Below are 18444 nucleotides of genomic sequence, written 5' to 3'. Positions count from 1 at the left end.
TGGAAATTAAAGCAGTTAAAAGGCATAATTAATGCCCCAAAGTGATCACGTTAACTCAATACAAGTTTAGCTTTTTACTTTACGAGCTTTAGTAGCACATGTAGGGAAAGTTTTGCTTAAACTTAGTTATCTACTTAAGACGCGCCAACTTTGTCCCCCCCACCGAATACCCTCGTACATTACTGAAAGCCTGTCCTTAAAAACATTATATTTGCTTCCCCACAAATCCGGAACTCTACTTTCCCCCAAACAGTGACGTAGACCAGCGAACCGAATTAGCCTGGTCCCTTCTCTTTGGGGGTGCGCCCCGTTGCGTCCCCTGATCGATACGCACTCTTGCAATTGAGATTTCGGTTGGGGTTGGCTCCCTCTATTCCCATAACGCAAAATAGCATAAAAAAGGGGGTAGTGATCTTATGTGCTTATTGGAAATAACACTAGGATTTTGGTAATAATATCAACTCCAAATGGGATTACATTTGATTTAGTTAAAAAAACGCCAATTTTAACATAAAACGTTAAATATCTCAGAATCTTTAAGAAACATTATAAATGAAATATACCTAGAAATAAACGTAGAATCCGAAAATTTGGTAATATACAGGATGTTGTTAAGGCGATTTCCTCAACTGCTGCCATCTTTTGGTGGTTTGCCAAATTTTTAGAATTTTCTTATCTGATATTCTCCTATAATCGATCAATGCAGTTCGCGGATGTCCACTCAGTATACACTCATTAATGGTATACACTGTATACACACTACTATTTAGTTTTTTTTTTAATAACCTACACAAAACACAAGTTTACGTAAATACAGTTTAAAATTCCCTGGAATTCATTTCAAGTAAAACAGCAAATTTCGTTAATTATGTCAATTTTGACAATACTTACATCAAATTTTCAAAATAATGAACTTAGGTTCATCAGAAGTAGTTCACGTGACTTTGACAGATATTCTCCATTTTAAAACAAATAACGTCTTTGTAAGTCTATACAAGGTGAGTCAGGTTATTTTTGAATCACTCTGTTTTATGTAACCCAGAAATATTTTCTACCCCTATCAAAATTTCAACATTTACCTTGTTTCTGTTAGATCCACAAAACAAAACATATATGACTTTTTTACGATGCTATAAAGTCTTTACGATCCCTTTAACTTCCAGATTACCATCGACCGTCCCTGTTGCAGATGAATTGTATGTACAAAATTTACAGTTAGAGCTTTCTCTTATTTTTTTCAAGCTGTGAAATATTTATTAGCAAAACAGTTACCCTAAAATCACCTATTGACAAAAGTGGAACCTTGGGTTTGGACTCCCATTGCGTCCGACAATAAAGGACTTAATGGTATGCAAATATGCCCAAGTCTAAAAAGTCCTTCATTTTGCAAACCAATCGGGTTTTCATAAGAGCTATTCCGGTTTGTTATGCTCGTAAATATTGTAAACGATAGCTAGTTGAGTGGAAAATGTTGCTAGATTAGGATGTCTTTTTGAATTTTGTTGTGTTTGCAAGTTTATCCTAATTTGCTTTTAAGATAAGAAAAATGATTTTAGGTGTAAAATTGGTCTGTACTTGCTTTAATCATTAATAAAGTAAGTCTTCTTTTACCATTTTTGAGAAATTGGAGAAATCTAAATTTAAGTTTTTCTGAGATAAGCTGTAAAAACTTACATTACAAATTAAAAAAAGTTCAGTTTGGTAACATTGCAAAAATTAGGAAAATATACAGTTTGACAACATTGCAAAATTTAGGATAAATGTCAGTTTGGCAACATGGTAAAAATTATGAATAATTACACTTTGGCAACATTGTAAAAATTTGGCAACATTGCAAAAATTAGGAAAAAATTACAGTTTGGCAACATTGCAGAAAAATGACAGTTTGGCAACATGGTAAAAATTAGGAATAATCACAGTTTGGCAATATTGTAAAAATTACAGTTTGGCAACATTGCAAAATTTAGGATAAATGTCAGTTTGGCAACATGGTAAAAGTTAGGAATAATTACAGTTTGGCAATATTGTATAAATTAGGATAAATATCAGTTTGGCAACATGGTAAAAATTAAAAAATTACAGTTTGGCAACATTGCAAAAATTAGTAAAAATTACAGTTTGGCAACATTGCAAAATTTAGGAAAAGTCACAGTTTGGCAACATTGCAAAAATTTGGAAAAGTTACAGTTTGGCAATATTGCAAAAATTAGGAAAAACGTCGGTTTGGCAACATGGTAAAAACTGAAAGATTACAGTTGGCAACATTGCAAAAATTGGAAAAAATTACAGTTTGACAATATTGCAAAAATTTGGAAAAGTTACAGTTTGGCAATATTGCAAATATTAGGAAAAACGTCGGTTTGGCAACATTGCAAAAATTAGGAAAAACGTCGGTTTGGCAACATGGTAAAAACCGAAAAATTACAGTTTGGCACTGTGTCTTTAAAAATCAGTTTCAACCGAAAAACGTTCACGTGTTCCATTAAATAACATTTTGACATTCAAAACTGTCACGTGACGTTAAGAATGACATTTTAATCTTGTGCTAATAGTTACGTGATTCAATGTGTATCAGTTGAAAACGAAAAAAACAGTCACGTGACGTCATAATCCACCATACGAAATTGGCAAAAAAAAAATGGAAAGTTGGCAACTATGTCTGCAATGACGAGCTGTATTAGCGCCATCTCTAGAGTTTACCTACAACTGACCAGTTTTAAAAACTTAAACTTTAAAAAAATTAATAATTTAAATATTTATTTAGTAATTGAAATTTAAACTTTTTTTACAACTTTTTGTTGCTCTGGTTATCTGTACTTATCATTTTAGTCTGCATACAGGGTGGTCCAGTTTCCATGGCGGAAACTTCAGAGAGCGATAGAGAATCGAAAAATAATATAATTTAAACAAAGTTACATTACAAATTAAAATTTTAGCAACATTTGTTTCGGGAGGAAATACAGTTAGGACCTGTACCAATCTGCTACAAGTTTCGGTATTTAGGCCCTTGTCTGTACAGGGTATTTTCAAGTTTTTTTGCAGCTCAGAAACACCAAAATGGTTTAGTAGCACCAAAACTGTCTTCTGATCCTTAAAAAAGTCACTAGAAGCTTTCAAGGAGTTTTTTCAGCTCAGAAACACCAAAATGTTACCAGTGTCTTTCAAACTGTCTTTTCAAGAGATTCTCAAACGATTTTTGCAGGTCAGATACCAAAATGAGCAAAAAATCTATTTTTTTGGGTAATTCTTAAAAAGTATGAAATAAAAATAATGTGGTAACCTCCAAGTTTAGCCAAACGTAACTCGGTTTTCACCCTTTACCAAATGGCATTATGGCACTTTTGTTCTAAAGGGCCTCCTTAGGGAGATCTTTCCTAAAACTATGTTAAAGCACAAAAAAAGTGTTTTAAAAGACCCTAAACAAGTTTAACCAAGCGCAGTAAATTAGTTATTTGGAAAAATATCAAAAAAGTGTAAAAGGGGAATTTCTATGTTGTTTTTCAATTTAACTCCATAGTGTTATATATTTTTGAAAAGGTAATTTTTAGCTTATTCTAAATCTGCATAAATATATAGGATGTCCCATTTAAAAAAGTATGTTTTTAAAATATAAATATGGCGTAATATTATCATTGAAAAACACCCCAGTTTACGTTTAGAATTATAGTACAAAATAATTCACAGTGAACAAAAAGCGTCATTTATAAGAAACCTGTCGAAAATATTTATCTACACCACTGGAGCAGTATTCCTCTCAGGTTACTTCTAAATCACTGCTAGTTTAGGTGCATGTAACGTTTCCAGAAAACAGACATCATTGTTAAGTGCAGCTTAAAAAAACCGGGGAAGCAAAATGGTAAAAAACATTAACAAACCTCAATTCGAAGCTATCTCCCCCAGCTCATTAGTTTTATGAACTCGTTTTCGTCACCGACTTCGTTTGGATCGTTTGTGTTTTATTGGTGATCAGGTAGCAATCTGAAAACAGGTAAAAGACACTATTAGGAAAAATGCGGATAAAAATGACTTGAAATGTTTACGAATATGTCGTAGGTTGGCAAAAATTCTAATTACTTTAGATATCAACATTATACGATCAAATTTCACAGCATGTGACCGCAGTTTTATTACGATCCACTCCCATTAGTCACAAAACGGGCAAGTAATTGAGAAATATAAAAGAAAATGAAAACCATTTCAAATACTTAAGATATATATTCGAAACGGTTTTAATGAAAACGGACCCCTGCCAAGCATAATTGCTTAGGGCAGGCCATCGGGGCATTATAGTTTTCTCTCTCCTCACCGTAACGAACCAAGCATGATCCGATCGCCATATTTAATGATTGACGCTCTGGCAAGCATGACAAGGGTTCGGAGGAAAAATGATTATTATTGTTTGTTTATCACGCTCCTTTTTGTGAACCTTTAGTGATGTGCGGCGATTAGAATGGTGTGTGTCATGTTATATTAGAATTCCTTTAATTTCATAATTTTTTACTTTTCTAAACCGTCCCTAAATGACTTAGGAAAGATTAATGTTCTGTGTAATATCAGTGTTTAAATAAGGGTCAAATTTTAGACCACAAAAATGACTCTATTGCGTGATTTGCTGCTGTTTTGCTTTTTTTAAATGCCCTAGAAGCTTATCATTTAGAGGAGTTGAAAAAATTGGTTAAGTCATTATATTTGCACCAAAAATGTGTGCTTCAAATGGGTGGCCGACAGACATTTTATACAGCGGACTCTCTGTAAGTACAATGTGTTATCATCCCTGTCAATGTTTTGTTCACTTATTCACCCTGTATCTTTCATCTATTGTAAACATTTTGTTTACATCCTTCTTCCTCATTTCTTAATCTTCTTCTCTTTTCGGTTGCTCTCCTTCAACTCCTCTACTTTATGCAGTCTTTTCTAGTGTTTCTCTCAGTAACTTTTGATCTCACCATCTTCTATACTTTCATTTCCGTTATTTCCTTCATTGCTCTATACAGGGTGTCCCACGACGGAAGACATCGATTGATATTGGAAAAAGTATAAATAGGAGAGTTTTGAAAATTAGGCAGGATACTGATGTCGGCATGCCCAATCTAACTAAAATATTTTCAAGATATACGTTTATACCGGAAGTCGATCACAACTTTCTTATTTTAAATAGAACACCCTATATATTATTACATATTTGGATTCCTCACAGAATTCTGACCAACTTTTGTGTACAATGCCCTATGCCTATCTCTAGCCGTTTTCGAAATATTTGATGTTTTTCCAAAAAAGTGACAGTTGCAACGCTCAACATCTTTTTGTACCCTGTCAAAACCGTATTTCATATTGCAATAAAACTTTGGGTTATTGTAAATAAAGGATCGTTTTATTAAACTGAGGATGCGTAATGACTCATTTGTATACAGGGTCGTCAAAAAAAATCATAAACCTGCCACTAAAAAAAATGAAAAATTTCAAGTTTTTTAAATAGAAACCCACATTTTTTATGACGGAATCATTTTGAGCATTAAAAATTACTATACGTTTCAATTTTCTTGCCTATACCTAAATCCAACCCATTTTGTTTTATTTGAGAATAAACATTTTTTATTATTAAAACTCCAGATTTCTTGAAAATTTCTCTCTTTAATTACGTGTGGATTTATGTCACATCAGTAGTATGAATTATGTCTATTGAACATTCCATTTTTAGTGAATTTGGCCTCGTCGCTCTAAATAATATTAGTCAAAAATAATTCTTCTCCATAGTGACTAGTCAGCAAAAACTCACTAAAAACCACAGTCTTCGGAAAGTCAACCTCTTTTAAGTGTTGCACTAATTTAAATGAAAAAGGGTGAAATTTATTTTTCTTCAGGATCCTTTGAATTGAGCTTTTGGATATGCCTGATTCTACAGAAACTTGTCTTATTGACGAAGTTGGATTTGCAACAAAATAGCCCAAAATTGCAATTTCTATATTTGTATTGTTAAGGATTGGTTTTGTTTTAATAGCTTTTCTCTTCACAGATCCCGTATTCTTAAAATTTTCAATTATTTGCTTGACAGCTTTTCGTGATGGCTTTGATTTTTCTGGATAACGAGCGGCAAATACCTAACATGTTCTACTCACAACTTTATCACATTCTCCGTAAATAATAAACAGATTTAAGTAATCTTGGTTGGAATAACGTAACCGCGACAGCATATTTGCAGTTGTCAAAACACTCAAAATTAGTGTTAGCTAATCCCAAACCATGCAGCCTAATAAAAAAAGGTTAATTCTCAAATAAAATGAAATGTAAAATGTAAAAATAAGAAAGTTGTGATCGACTTCCGGTATAAACGGAAGTGCAACAATCTTGAAAATATTTTAGTTAGATTGGGCATGCCCACATCAGTATCCTGCCAAATTTTCAAAACTCTCCTATTTATACTTTTTCTAATATCAATCGATGTTTTTCGTCGTGGGACACCCTGTATAGTTTTCTTGCTGTCGTTCGTAAGTACATTTTTAAATAATAAACTGTTCTCAAATTGTCCTCCCTTGGAGTGCACTGGGTGAAACAAATTTGCAGAGCACTTTTGCTTATCTGTCATTGAATATCAATCTGCGGACTTACTTTCCTGTCTTGATTTTTTCTGTGTTTGCCTTCATCATGAGTTAGTATCGTCCAAAAAATACTGTATGAATTACATTTTTAACAACTTCTGTTGACTGACACAGACATTGAATGTTTATACATAGATTTATAAGCAAAAATTTTAAAATATTAAGTACCTAATTATTCTTGTTTTTGGTCCTGCGTAGGTCTACCTATTTGACTGTCAAATTTTCATCGACAAAACAAAAACATTATTTATCGCCGTTAATAAAACATGCGACAAAGAATTGATAAATCCTTTAGCGCAATTACGGTGATTTATTTGTAATAAGTCCCCCATTGTTGTACCCCGTATTACCTGATAAAGTTCATAAATCTCATTATTCATTTCCCCACACACGTGTTCCCTCTTATCTCCCCCAATTGTGTTTGCTCATGTCACGGGTCTGGCAATGTTGCCGATATTGATGTCATAAGTAAAAAATGTATTATACAGATATTAACTAGAAGAAATTAGCAGTATGTCTATCTAAAAATTCCTCCCAGAGGTAGGAGAAGTGACGTAATATTTGTCTTTCTTTTTCTATTACATGTGAACTGAGCGAGATGGAAATTTGACGTTTTTTACAATTTTTTTTAATTTTTGATTAACATACCTCAAGTTTCCATCTCACTCGGTTCGGATCTGGCGCAGGGCCACATTCAGAAATAACTCCACGTGTTAGTAAACGAACCGGTGTCACGTGACAAACTGTCAAATGACTTGATATTTCTGAACGCAACCCTGTACGCGACGCCATTGCAAATTATAAATTCTGATTTTTTGACAGTTTTCTCAATTTTTTTCCAGCTGTAATTTGAATTTATTGATTTAGTTTTAATTTTGTGTAATTATGTTTGTTTTGGCTCATTTTGACAGCAGAATCATGTTCCCAAGGTCAAAATGTAGTTTTAATTGAATAATACCAAAATGAAGACGGTTATCTAGTAATCCACGCAGACTCAGAAAAACTTATTTTCAGGTAAATTTGGGTTACTTCAATATGGGAATATTTCTTAAAACCAATTGTATAGGTTTTAGGGAGTGACTTATATTGTTGGAGGTGTCTAGCAAGATTTCCTCCCCCGTATAAAGTAAAGCTGTATAATTGAAAGATTCTGCTTTGATTGCTTTTGTATGAGTGCGCACTGTTCCTAGTTTTGAACGGAGGATTGGAAATTTATTTTTTGGAACAAGTTGTTCGCATGTTCCTCCTCACAACTTCACATGTTCCTAAATCAAATTTTGCACAGAATGACAAGGTGTCACCCTGTATCTTTTTGGATATACCAAGTGAAATCGTCAGAAAATCTACAGGGCGAACACACCATTAAATGGTATGCAGGTCAAAACTGCTAAATTTTCTTGTTTTTGAACAAGTTGAGCAAGTACTTGGTAGTTGGTTTCACCACAAGTTTTACCATATATTTTCCTAACCTGGTCGAATTAAATATGTGAAAGGAGAAAAGGATAAAAAAACCTTCTGACTATTATTAGTGCTAATGCGAGACAGAAAAAAAATTAATAATTCAAAAAGGTGCACAATATACAATTCAGCAAGGCTTACAGAAACGGACCATATTCCCCCATTTATTACGTCCCCCTATATAATCGTTTCGACATAAATTATGAAGAAATCCAAAGTGTGTTGGCAACATGGCCAAGGATTTAAACTTTGATAAAAACAGGCAAGTTCATCGGCCATTTCCGTCCCTGTCTCGTCACTAGGTCATTGGCCTCCTCAGCTGATCGATGACGATCGGCTGTGTTGTGGCCATTTGCTTTATTTATTTATTTCATTACGATCTGTATCATCTGATCTACGTAACGTCTCGACTGCTTCTGTTTTGTGTTTTTGTTGCGTTGATCTTGAACTGGCGCCCAACGTGTGGTTTTGCTCCACTAATTAAACTTGAAATGTTCTTATTTGTTGCTTACAGAAAGTAAAATTTAAAATGTTTATGAAATTAGTTAAAACTAACTTCTGAAATTCTATTTTACTACCTCGGTAAATAGTTTCTACCAATAACCACCTAAGACAGGAAATTGAAATACCATATGTACGTACTACTGTTTATTATTACCATTTTGGAAAATGGGATGTTCAAGAGGTACAAGGAGATTTTGGCAATTTGAAGATGAAATTTGATATTTAAAAAATTATACAACAATGAAACAATAGTTTCATAATCTTTAGATGGCGCTGAATTGCTCCACATTATTATTCAAGGAAAAATAGAAGAAAACCGTGGTCCTGGTCGCCAAAGAACATCTTGGCTCAAGAATCTTCGCCAATGGTATGGAGTAAACACCACGACACTCTTTAGGTCGACTGTGGACAAAGTGAAGATCCTGCAATTGATCGCCAATGTTCTGGGAAGACACGGCACTTGAAGAAGAAGAAGATCCTCATACCATCAAACCAAGTAATTTTTTCCCAGTTTTTAAAAAAAATCTTATTTATAAATGTATGCAAGGGTATAGTAATCTGATTTAATTGAACAGATGTTCTATATGTTTATTTTCAACCAGGTATGTAATAACGTTATTTCTTATGTGTAAACCAGGTACTAACTACCTAATTTCTCGACAGAAATCAAACACTTTCCACCTGAGTATGTAATATACTATTTCCCTTCTGGGCTGTCACAGTAAAAACTGTCAAAATCAAACTTTACAACAAACAATTTAGTTTTAACAGTAAATAACTCAGTTTCAGGTAAAAATGCTATACGGTCAAAAGAGAATTTCAAGGGCTACAAATTGGTATATTGAACCACCCGATAGTTGTCAAAATAACCGAATTATTGACAATACAATGTAGTAGTTTACAGGGTGATTCATTGATTTTTTAACATCCTTGTAACTTGTTTTCATTTTATAAAAAAAATACCAAATATCAATCTTATAGATACTTTTGTCTACTTTATTCCTAGATAATCCATCAGTATACAGGGTGTCCCAAATTTGAGCAACCAACCAAACTTATAATTTTTTATTCGATTTTTAAAATCTAAGTCGAATTCTAGACCTACTTGATGTAAAATGTTTGTATCGATATTCAATTGTTTTTGCTCCTACAGCCTTACTTTGACCACTCTCCTCGAAGCAGAAATTCCCAATTTGAACGCAATTTTGGTGCACTTTTACAGAAAATCGTCCATAACGCGCTTATTTAAAACACCCTGTATAAAACCATCGTATAACAAAAGAAAGCTAATGAACGGGGCTATCACGTGACTTTGAGCGGTCACGGCTAAGTTGCCCCGTTTAGACGTTAGAAGGCGTCAAAGTGACTCTCGTTTTTTTGCAGTTTTTGCTCAATATCTCAGGAACGTTTCAGGTTAGAAATCTGAAGTTTGTACCGCAAATGCACCTCGATGGGATGCAACTTTTACCTTCTATACATTTCTTTGGTACCATGCACCTTTTGACCTTGAAAAATTAAAAACTGGAATTGTCAAACATTTTCAAGGGTCTACCTTCTGATTTTTTTCATAAAATTTTTTATTTTCTAAATTAACCTCAACTGCTTAAATACCATCAGGTTAATAGTACAAAAATGACGTAAAGTGTCATTTGTCAAAATGTCATTTTGAAAGGATGCCACGCCTTAAAGTGTCAAAATTTACATAATTTCAAGGTCATCTCCGAAACGGTGACAGTTAGAGCAAAATGGACGTCAGATATGTGTTCCCCAAGTTGAAATTAGTTAACAAAATTACTTTGATTAAGAAAAATTCAAAATGGTCGCCGTTAGTATAGTAGGCCCAAAAAATCCCTAATTTGGAGTAAATTTTCGTGAATTTTTCAAGCTTATTTGAAACATATTGTATAAAACCATCGTACAACAAAAGAAAGCTAATGAACGGGGCTATCACGTGACGTTAAGCGGGCATGGCTAAGTTGCCCCGTTTAGCCGCTAGAGGGTGTCAAAGTTGACTCTCGTTTTTTGCAGTTTTTGCTCAATATCTCAGGAACGTTTCAGGTTAGGAATCTGAAGTTTTTATCACAAATGCACCTCGATGGGATGCAACTTTTACCTTCTATACATTTACAGTACCACGCACCGTTTGACTTTAAAAAATTAAAAACTAGAATTGTCAAGAAATTTCAAGTAAACATTTTTTATTTTCAAAATTAATCTCTAATGCCTAAATACTTTCAAGTTAATAGTACAAAAATGTAAAAAACGAATTATTTTTGAATTTTCAGATTTTCCAATTTATGGAAGAACTTTCATTAATTTTCCGAAAATTGTACATCCCTGTACATACAACCCTGCATTATTGTTTGTATATTTGCTAAAATCTTATAATATCGATTCTCAATGCTTGTGCGATAACTTTCTTCACTCTCGTCTAAATCTTACTGACTAGTGAGTGCAATAATACGTTTCAAATAACTGTCTTAAATTCACTTCCTTCCTTCCTATTAAATCAATACATTCTGTTAAAATTAATCATTAATTGAACCATTTGCGAGTATAATAAACGCCTTGATTTTGGATATTCAAATGCGGAAGGAATGAATTTTTGGACACAGTTTGGCAAGAGTGTACTGTGTCCAAATAATCCCTGAAAACTAGAGAAATTCCTGAAATTCCTTAAAGAAGAGAAAACAGTGTATTGCTATTAGATATATGCAATGAATTTTAGCACATTTAGCAACATACATATTGTCATTATTGCCACGATTGTTGTTTTTAACCTCTTCTTAAGCACTACCTCAAAAATTAGTTTGCTTCCGACTTCTTCAAAGAAAAAACTTTGCGGGTAATTAAATATTGAATATAACTTAAAAATTCAGTATTTATAAAATAATTACAATTTTTTTGTGCAATTTTTTTTCATATTCTTACGACATATGGTCCGCCACTGGTAAATAACAAAGCAGCAGTGGGGTCGACGGTTTCGGGCACGTAAAGGACAAAAGGGACGAATCCCATGGGTCGCCTCACGGAGAGGATAAACGTGAATGTGCAGATGTTACCCCCCGACAGGGCCAGGCTAAAGTGGGTCTTCCTAATGCCGATGCTAGTTAACTTTGACATGCTATGGGTGGATTCGATCATTCTCTTTTTTTCCTTTTAGTTGTGACGTCGTTATCATGACACAAAGCTTTTTTGTGTATTCCATTACAATCTGTTAATAGTGAGATTTGTAATGAATTGTTGTTTAACTCACTATGAAGACAAGTATCCAATCCAGATTGAGTATCACACTACTCGAGTTTTGAGCCACTCAGTTGTGCTACAGTTTTTGTTACTCTCAAACTAACAACAACGTCAAAATAGGAGAATGAAAATGGAAAGAAGTTCAAGATTAAATTAGAAGAGGAATCAGAACATGGTCAACCAATTAACATTAAAATAACTCATTTTGATTACAAACAACAAACTTTATCACATTTTGAAATTGTGTTCTAATGTTTCAACAACAACTCTCAGCTGACAAAATAATATAATTTCTTTTGGAAAATTCTAATTAAATTGCTTTGCTTCCTGCGGTTATCAGGTATCTACTACAATTTTACCACATCAGTCAATTAGTAGGTACCAACTGGAGAATCCTCCAAGTTGCAAGTTTAATTCCCCAATTAGAACTCGCTTTTCAATAAGCTGCGAACATTCGGTTCTAATGGAAACTTTACACAAACACAGTCGCACCCAACACGAAAACTAATCACGTGAAGCCTTGTGACGTGCATCCTTAGAGTTCTCGTTGTCTAGGAAACCAGTTCGTTCTATGGAAAAGTCCCAGAAAGCTGATTAACTAAATTGAAACTTTCTGGCAGGCCAGAATTAATATTTTCCATAGGCACACATGGAAAATTATGGTATTTTTGTTTTATCCGGTGTTATTTATTTATCTCCGGTTTGTTTTGTTAGTGATCATCGTACGTAGGAATTCTTTACTTAGAGATTGGTCCTTTGCAAATAAAACTGAAATGCCCGGTTTTGTTTGTACAAGTGTGGAATTTTAAAAGCGTTAACCCTACAAAGGGTTTGCTTTTAGATTATGAAGCTCTGGTTTTTTAAGACCACGTGTTATTTCTAATCTTGTTAAAAATACTCTTTGCTTTTGGAGTGATGTTAGATCTAAAATTTGTATTTTTGGTTTATACCATCTCTAGCTATTTTTGCTAGCCATCCTATCCACGTGATCATTTCAGGCTCTTCTAGGGGGATATTAGGGATATTAGCTCTATAGGAATGATATTTTTATTATACTTAACAGAAAATACTACATTTTCAACTGTTTATAAAATACAGTAAATATGCCATTTTCGGAACAGCGCACGGAAATGTTTTCCCGATCCCTCTTTCCGTGCGCTTAATAATAAACATAGATATCCATGATACTAGATATCCTATGGCAACCCGAAGAAAAAAAAGAAACGAGTAATGTGTCTATAGCAACGATTTATTTATTAATGACAAATTTTATTTTCTGTCAGTGAAAATTAAGTATTTATGTATTTATTACATTTTGCAAAAATGAATTCAGATTGTGAAGAAAATCGGGATATTCCCGAAAATATCTTACAACGAGCGGCAGAAGTGAGTGCAGATTTATTACCAGTGAAATCCAGGTTGAGATATGAACAAGAATATAACAGTTTTACCGAATGGCGGACTCAGAAACGAATCAAAATTGTGAGTGACGATATTCTTTTAGTATATTATTCTGAAAAAGCCAACACTATGAAATCCTCCCCTTTATGGAGTCGATTCTCTATGTTAAAGAGTTGTTTGGCAATAAAAGAAAATACTCACCATCAATATCCAAAAACGATTGCTTTTTTGAAACGACAAGCTGTAGGATATATACCAAAGAAATCCAAGATTCTTACAGAAGAACAAGTAACCAAATTTTTATGTGAAGCTTCATATGGAGAATATCTACTAGCAAAAGTAATTTTAGTGTTTGGCATCTTCGGTGCATGCCGCAGAGATGATTTAATACGTTTGAGTTTAGATGATGTGGAAGATAACGGGCGTTTCCTTGTCGTGTTCTTACGAGATGGAAAAACTCACAGGTCAAGAAGTTTTACCATTACCAATGAAAATTGCAAATTCGATCCCTGTACAATTTACCGTAAATACGCAGATCTCCGCCCTAAACATATGGAGAGTAGAAGATTATTTGTTGCATACCGAAACCAAAGATGTTACGCTCAACATGTTGGGTGCCATACTATCAGTGGTATTCCAAAACTTATTGCAAAATACCTAAAACTAAAAAATCCCGAAGAATATACCGGACATGGGCTAAGGCGCTCTTCGGCAACCATGTTGGTGGAAAACGGCGGTGATTTGCTCACTTTGAAAAGACACGGAGGATGGCTTTCTTCCAATGTAGCAGAAGGATATATAGAAGAGTCCATACAAAGAAAAATTGAAGTATCACGGAAGTTGTTTAGCCCTTGTAACTTGGAAACTACAACATCTGTAACAGTCAATCAAGAGAACCAAAGCACACACGAACACTCCGCTTCAACATCTTTAGCAAAGTCTTTAGTTCAACAAAAAGAAATGCAAAAGGGATTGAGCTTCAACAATAATACGAATTGTACAATAAATATTACTATTAATAATAACGGTTCTGTCCAAAATTAATTTTCTTAGAATTACCTACTTGTATTTTTTTTGTTAATTTGAGTTGTATGTACTTACATTTTTACTGTTTTAAAAAATAAAATAAATATTCCCGATTTTCTTAATAATTTTTTGCGATATTTTTTGTTTATGTTGATTTCAGGTACCTAAGTATAATAAAAAATATCGTTCATTACTCGTCCAGAAATGGATTTTCCGTTCTTGCATGACTTCCCGTGTTCGGCTGCACCTCACACGAGAATTTGTCACGCGCGCACGGAAAAATCCTCATTTCTGTACTGGTAATGAAATATACTATTTCAACACAGGTCTAATACAGGTTTTGTATATTTTAATGTTTGACCTTTTATTCATATTGGTGTTATTCAAGATGGTGTCCTGAAGTGTGTCTGATATCGGCTGGCTTTGTTGGCTTGTTCATTTACTTCATTCGTTTTATTTTGACTTGAGGTAATTTGTATGCCTATAGGAAGTCAAAGGACATAACTTTTCGTTCGATAATTTTGTATTCCAGAGAAAGTTTACATCTGACTGATTCTTTGGAAACGACGAGGGTTTTGGTTACAAAAGTTATGGACACTTGCATCTTGAATGATTTAGCTCTTTCTTAGGAGCCCTTGCAAGTCCTCCTCGTTTTCTGCTATAATTAGGGCGTCATCGACGAAACAGAAAACAGATCATTTTGATTCTGTCCGTTGTGAGTATATATCCTCCTTCTATATTTTTCCCATATTTTATTAGTTCACCCATTATTTGATTGAAAAGAGTCTCCTTGACGAATTCCTGTTAATTATTTTTATTTCCTCTGACATATTACTAATTCAATGACTACTTTGTCCTGTCTATGCACATACAAATTTTAAATTCAACACATTCAAATCGCGTACGCCTATGTGACCAACGTGCTGCCAGTTTGTTTGAAAATACCAGGAACTAACCCAAACAGTTATGGGTAGAGGGGTAAGGAGGGAGACACGAAAACAGAGGGGCAAAATAAAGCCAAGCTGAAAAGATCGGAACTCACGTTTCGAGGCGAAGGACGAAAGACGAGTAGTTTAGTAAGCCGAGAACAGAGGACGGATTATTAAAACTGTGAAGTCAGCGTTATCGAGAGTGTAGACGGAGCAACGCGGTGTAGTAGTCGGGCAAGAAAGCGAGTTTTGAATTTACTGGCTCAGTTTTCGTGGAAGTTTGAGTTTCGTGTCGTGCTCGGAGTAAGAATTTTAGTTGCGCCCCTTTTTTTATCTCGTAGAACTGCCGCTGGCGATTTGAAATTAACTAGTTTGGAAAGTGCTGTGAATCTTTATGAAAAAAAACCGGCTAGGGACTGTTGGAAGTTAATGTTGTTTTTTAGTGATAAAACTTTTCGGAAACTTTTTTTGTAAAAAAATATTTAGGTAATTTACTTAATAAAGATATAAATTTTCTAAAGTAAGACAATTTTATTTTACTTCTATTATGATCACAAACTAGAAAGCAAACATGGTAAGATAGAAATAATTATACAGGGTTAGTCACTCAAACCATTTCTTAGAATCATTTAAAATATTTTCATCTTTCTGTCATTTACGGTTTAACCAGAAGTAGATGTCAACTTGCTTATTTTAAATGGGGCACCCTGTTATTAATGTCATATACCTATCTGTACCCGTTTCTGAGATATCTACCATTTTTAATTAATTTAATTTTAATTTACACAATTCAGAAATAATTTTTTCTAGGTTTTGGTTTTGTCGTGGTAAACAAGGTTTGTTCTAAGAGTGACTGCAGAAACACGTCAAAAATACTAATACAAAAATTGGCCTCAAAAAATCAGTTCTAAAAATGGCAGAAAGGCCAATTTCAAATGAAACTATTATATTTTTTATAAATTATATTTTTTTCCAAAATTAATTCTTAAAATTAAAGGCATTAAATTAAAACAAGATTTGATTTTTTTGATTTTCATAATTTCTTGTTTGAAGCTGGAGAATAGACTGGAGCACTTGAACAACAAGACATTATTCCTGTTTTGACATTTCAATACTTCAAGTATAACTTGAAAAGTTCATAATTTGATAAAATTTACATTTCAAATATGAAAATTGAGTTGAATATTTGACCAAATAGGACATTTTCATAATTTCTTATTTGAAGCTGGAGAATAGACTCAAAAGCACTTGAACAACAAAGCATTATTCCTGTTTTGACATTTCAAACTTGAAAAGTTCATAATTTGATCAAATTTACATTTCAAATATGAAAATTGATAATTTGACCAAATAGGGAATTTTCACATTTTCTGGTTTGAAGCTGGAAATAGACTTGAAAAGTTGATCATCTGATCAAATTTATATTTCAGATACGAAAACTGGCTTTTTCCAAAATTAATTCTTAAAATTAAAGGCATTAAATTAAAACAAAATTTGATTTTTTTGATTTTCATAATTTCCTGTTTGAAGCTGGAGAATAGACTCAAAAGCACTTGAACAACAAAATATTATTCCTGTTTTGACATTTCAAACTTGAAAAGTTGATTATTTGTTCAAATTTACATTTCAAATATGAAAATTGACTTGATAATTTGACTAAATAGAGATTTTTCACATTTTCTGGTTTGAAGCTGGAGAATAGACTTGAAAAGTTGATCATCTGATCAAATTTATTTTTCAGATACGAAAACTGGCTTTATAATTTAACCAAATAGAAAATTATTATATTTTTTTGATTCAAGCTAGAAAATTGATTTGAAATTTTGAACAACAAGGCATTTTTCATGTTTTGAAATTTAAAATTTGAAAAGTTGATTTTGTTCAAATTTACATTTCAGATATGAAAATTCACGTGACAATTTGACCAAATAGGGAATTTTCACATTTTCTGATTTGAAGCTGGAGAATAGACTTTAAAAGTTGATCATCTTATCAAATTTATATTTCAGATACGAAAACTGGCTTTATAATTTGACCAAATAGGAAATTATTAAATTTTTTTGATTCAAGCTAGAAAATTGATTTGAAATCTTGAACAACAAGGCATTTTTCATGTTTTGACATTAAAAATTTGAAAAGTTGATTATTTGTTCAAATTTACATTTCATATATGAAAATTCACGTGACAATTTGACCAAATAGGGAATTTTCACATTTTCTGATTTGAAGCTGGAGAATAGACTTTAAAAGTTGATCATCTTATCAAATTTATATTTCAGATACGAAAACTGGCTTTATAATTTGACCAAATAGGAAATTATTAAATTTTTTTGATTCAAGCTAGAAAATTGATTTGAAATCTTGAACAACAAGGCATTTTTCATGTTTTGACATTTAAAATTTGAAAAGTTGATCATTTGTTCAAATTTACATTTCATATATGAAAATTCACGTGACAATTTGACCAAATAGGAAATTTTCATAATTTCTTATTTGAAGCTGGAGAATAGACTCAAAAGCACTTGAACAACAAAGCATTATTCCTGTTTTGACATTTCAAACTTGAAAAGTTCATAATTTGATCAAATTTACATTTCAAATATGAAAATTGACTTGATAATTTGACCAAATAGAGAATTTTCACATTTTCTGGTTTGAAGCTGGAGAATTTACTTGAAAAGTTGATAATCTGATCAAATTTATATATCAGATACGAAAACTGACTTTATAATTTGACCAAATAGAAAATTATTACATTTTTTTGATTCAAGCTAGAAAATTGATTTGAAATCTTGAGCAACAAGGCATTTTTCATGTTTTGACATTTAAAATTTGAAAAGTTCATAATTTGATCAAATTTACATTTCAAATATGAAAATTGAGTTGAATATTTGACCAAATAGGAAATTTTCATAATTTCTTATTTGAAGCTGGAGAATAGACTTAAAGCACTTGAACAACAAAGCATTATTCCTGTTTTGACATTTCAAACTTGAAAAGTTCATAATTTGATCAAATTTACATTTCAAATATGAAAATTGACTTGATAATTTGACCAAATAGAGAATTTTCACATTTTCTGGTTTGAAGCTGGAGAATTTACTTGAAAAGTTGATAATCTGATCAAATTTATATATCAGATACGAAAACTGACTTTATAATTTGACCAAATAGAAAATTATTACATTTTTTTGATTCAAGCTAGAAAATTGATTTGAAATCTTGAGCAACAAGGCATTTTTCATGTTTTGACATTTAAAATTTGAAAAGTTCATAATTTGATC

The 18444-nt window shown here is 32.7% G+C and overlaps 2 long non-coding RNA genes across 2 annotated transcripts in view; one reads left to right on the top strand and one right to left on the bottom strand.

Annotated features, from left to right (window-relative positions):
• Window positions 1-18444, bottom strand: part of LOC145734031 (uncharacterized) — a 46238-nt gene that overhangs the window by 1295 nt on the left and 26499 nt on the right. Inside the window, exon 3 of the long non-coding RNA XR_014179325.1 lies at window positions 3876-3978. This is a non-coding gene — a long non-coding RNA (uncharacterized LOC145734031). The remainder of the gene's footprint in view (window positions 1-3875; window positions 3979-18444) is intronic.
• Window positions 1-18444, top strand: part of LOC145734033 (uncharacterized) — a 32861-nt gene that overhangs the window by 12301 nt on the left and 2116 nt on the right. The window lies entirely within an intron of this gene.

Source organism: Ips typographus, linkage group LG9 (assembly GCF_016097725.1).
Source record: "Ips typographus isolate SLU linkage group LG9, UJ_Ityp_2.0, whole genome shotgun sequence".
Taxonomy (NCBI): Eukaryota; Metazoa; Arthropoda; class Insecta; order Coleoptera; family Curculionidae; genus Ips; species Ips typographus.
This window is presented reverse-complemented; position numbering and strand designations above follow the sequence as displayed.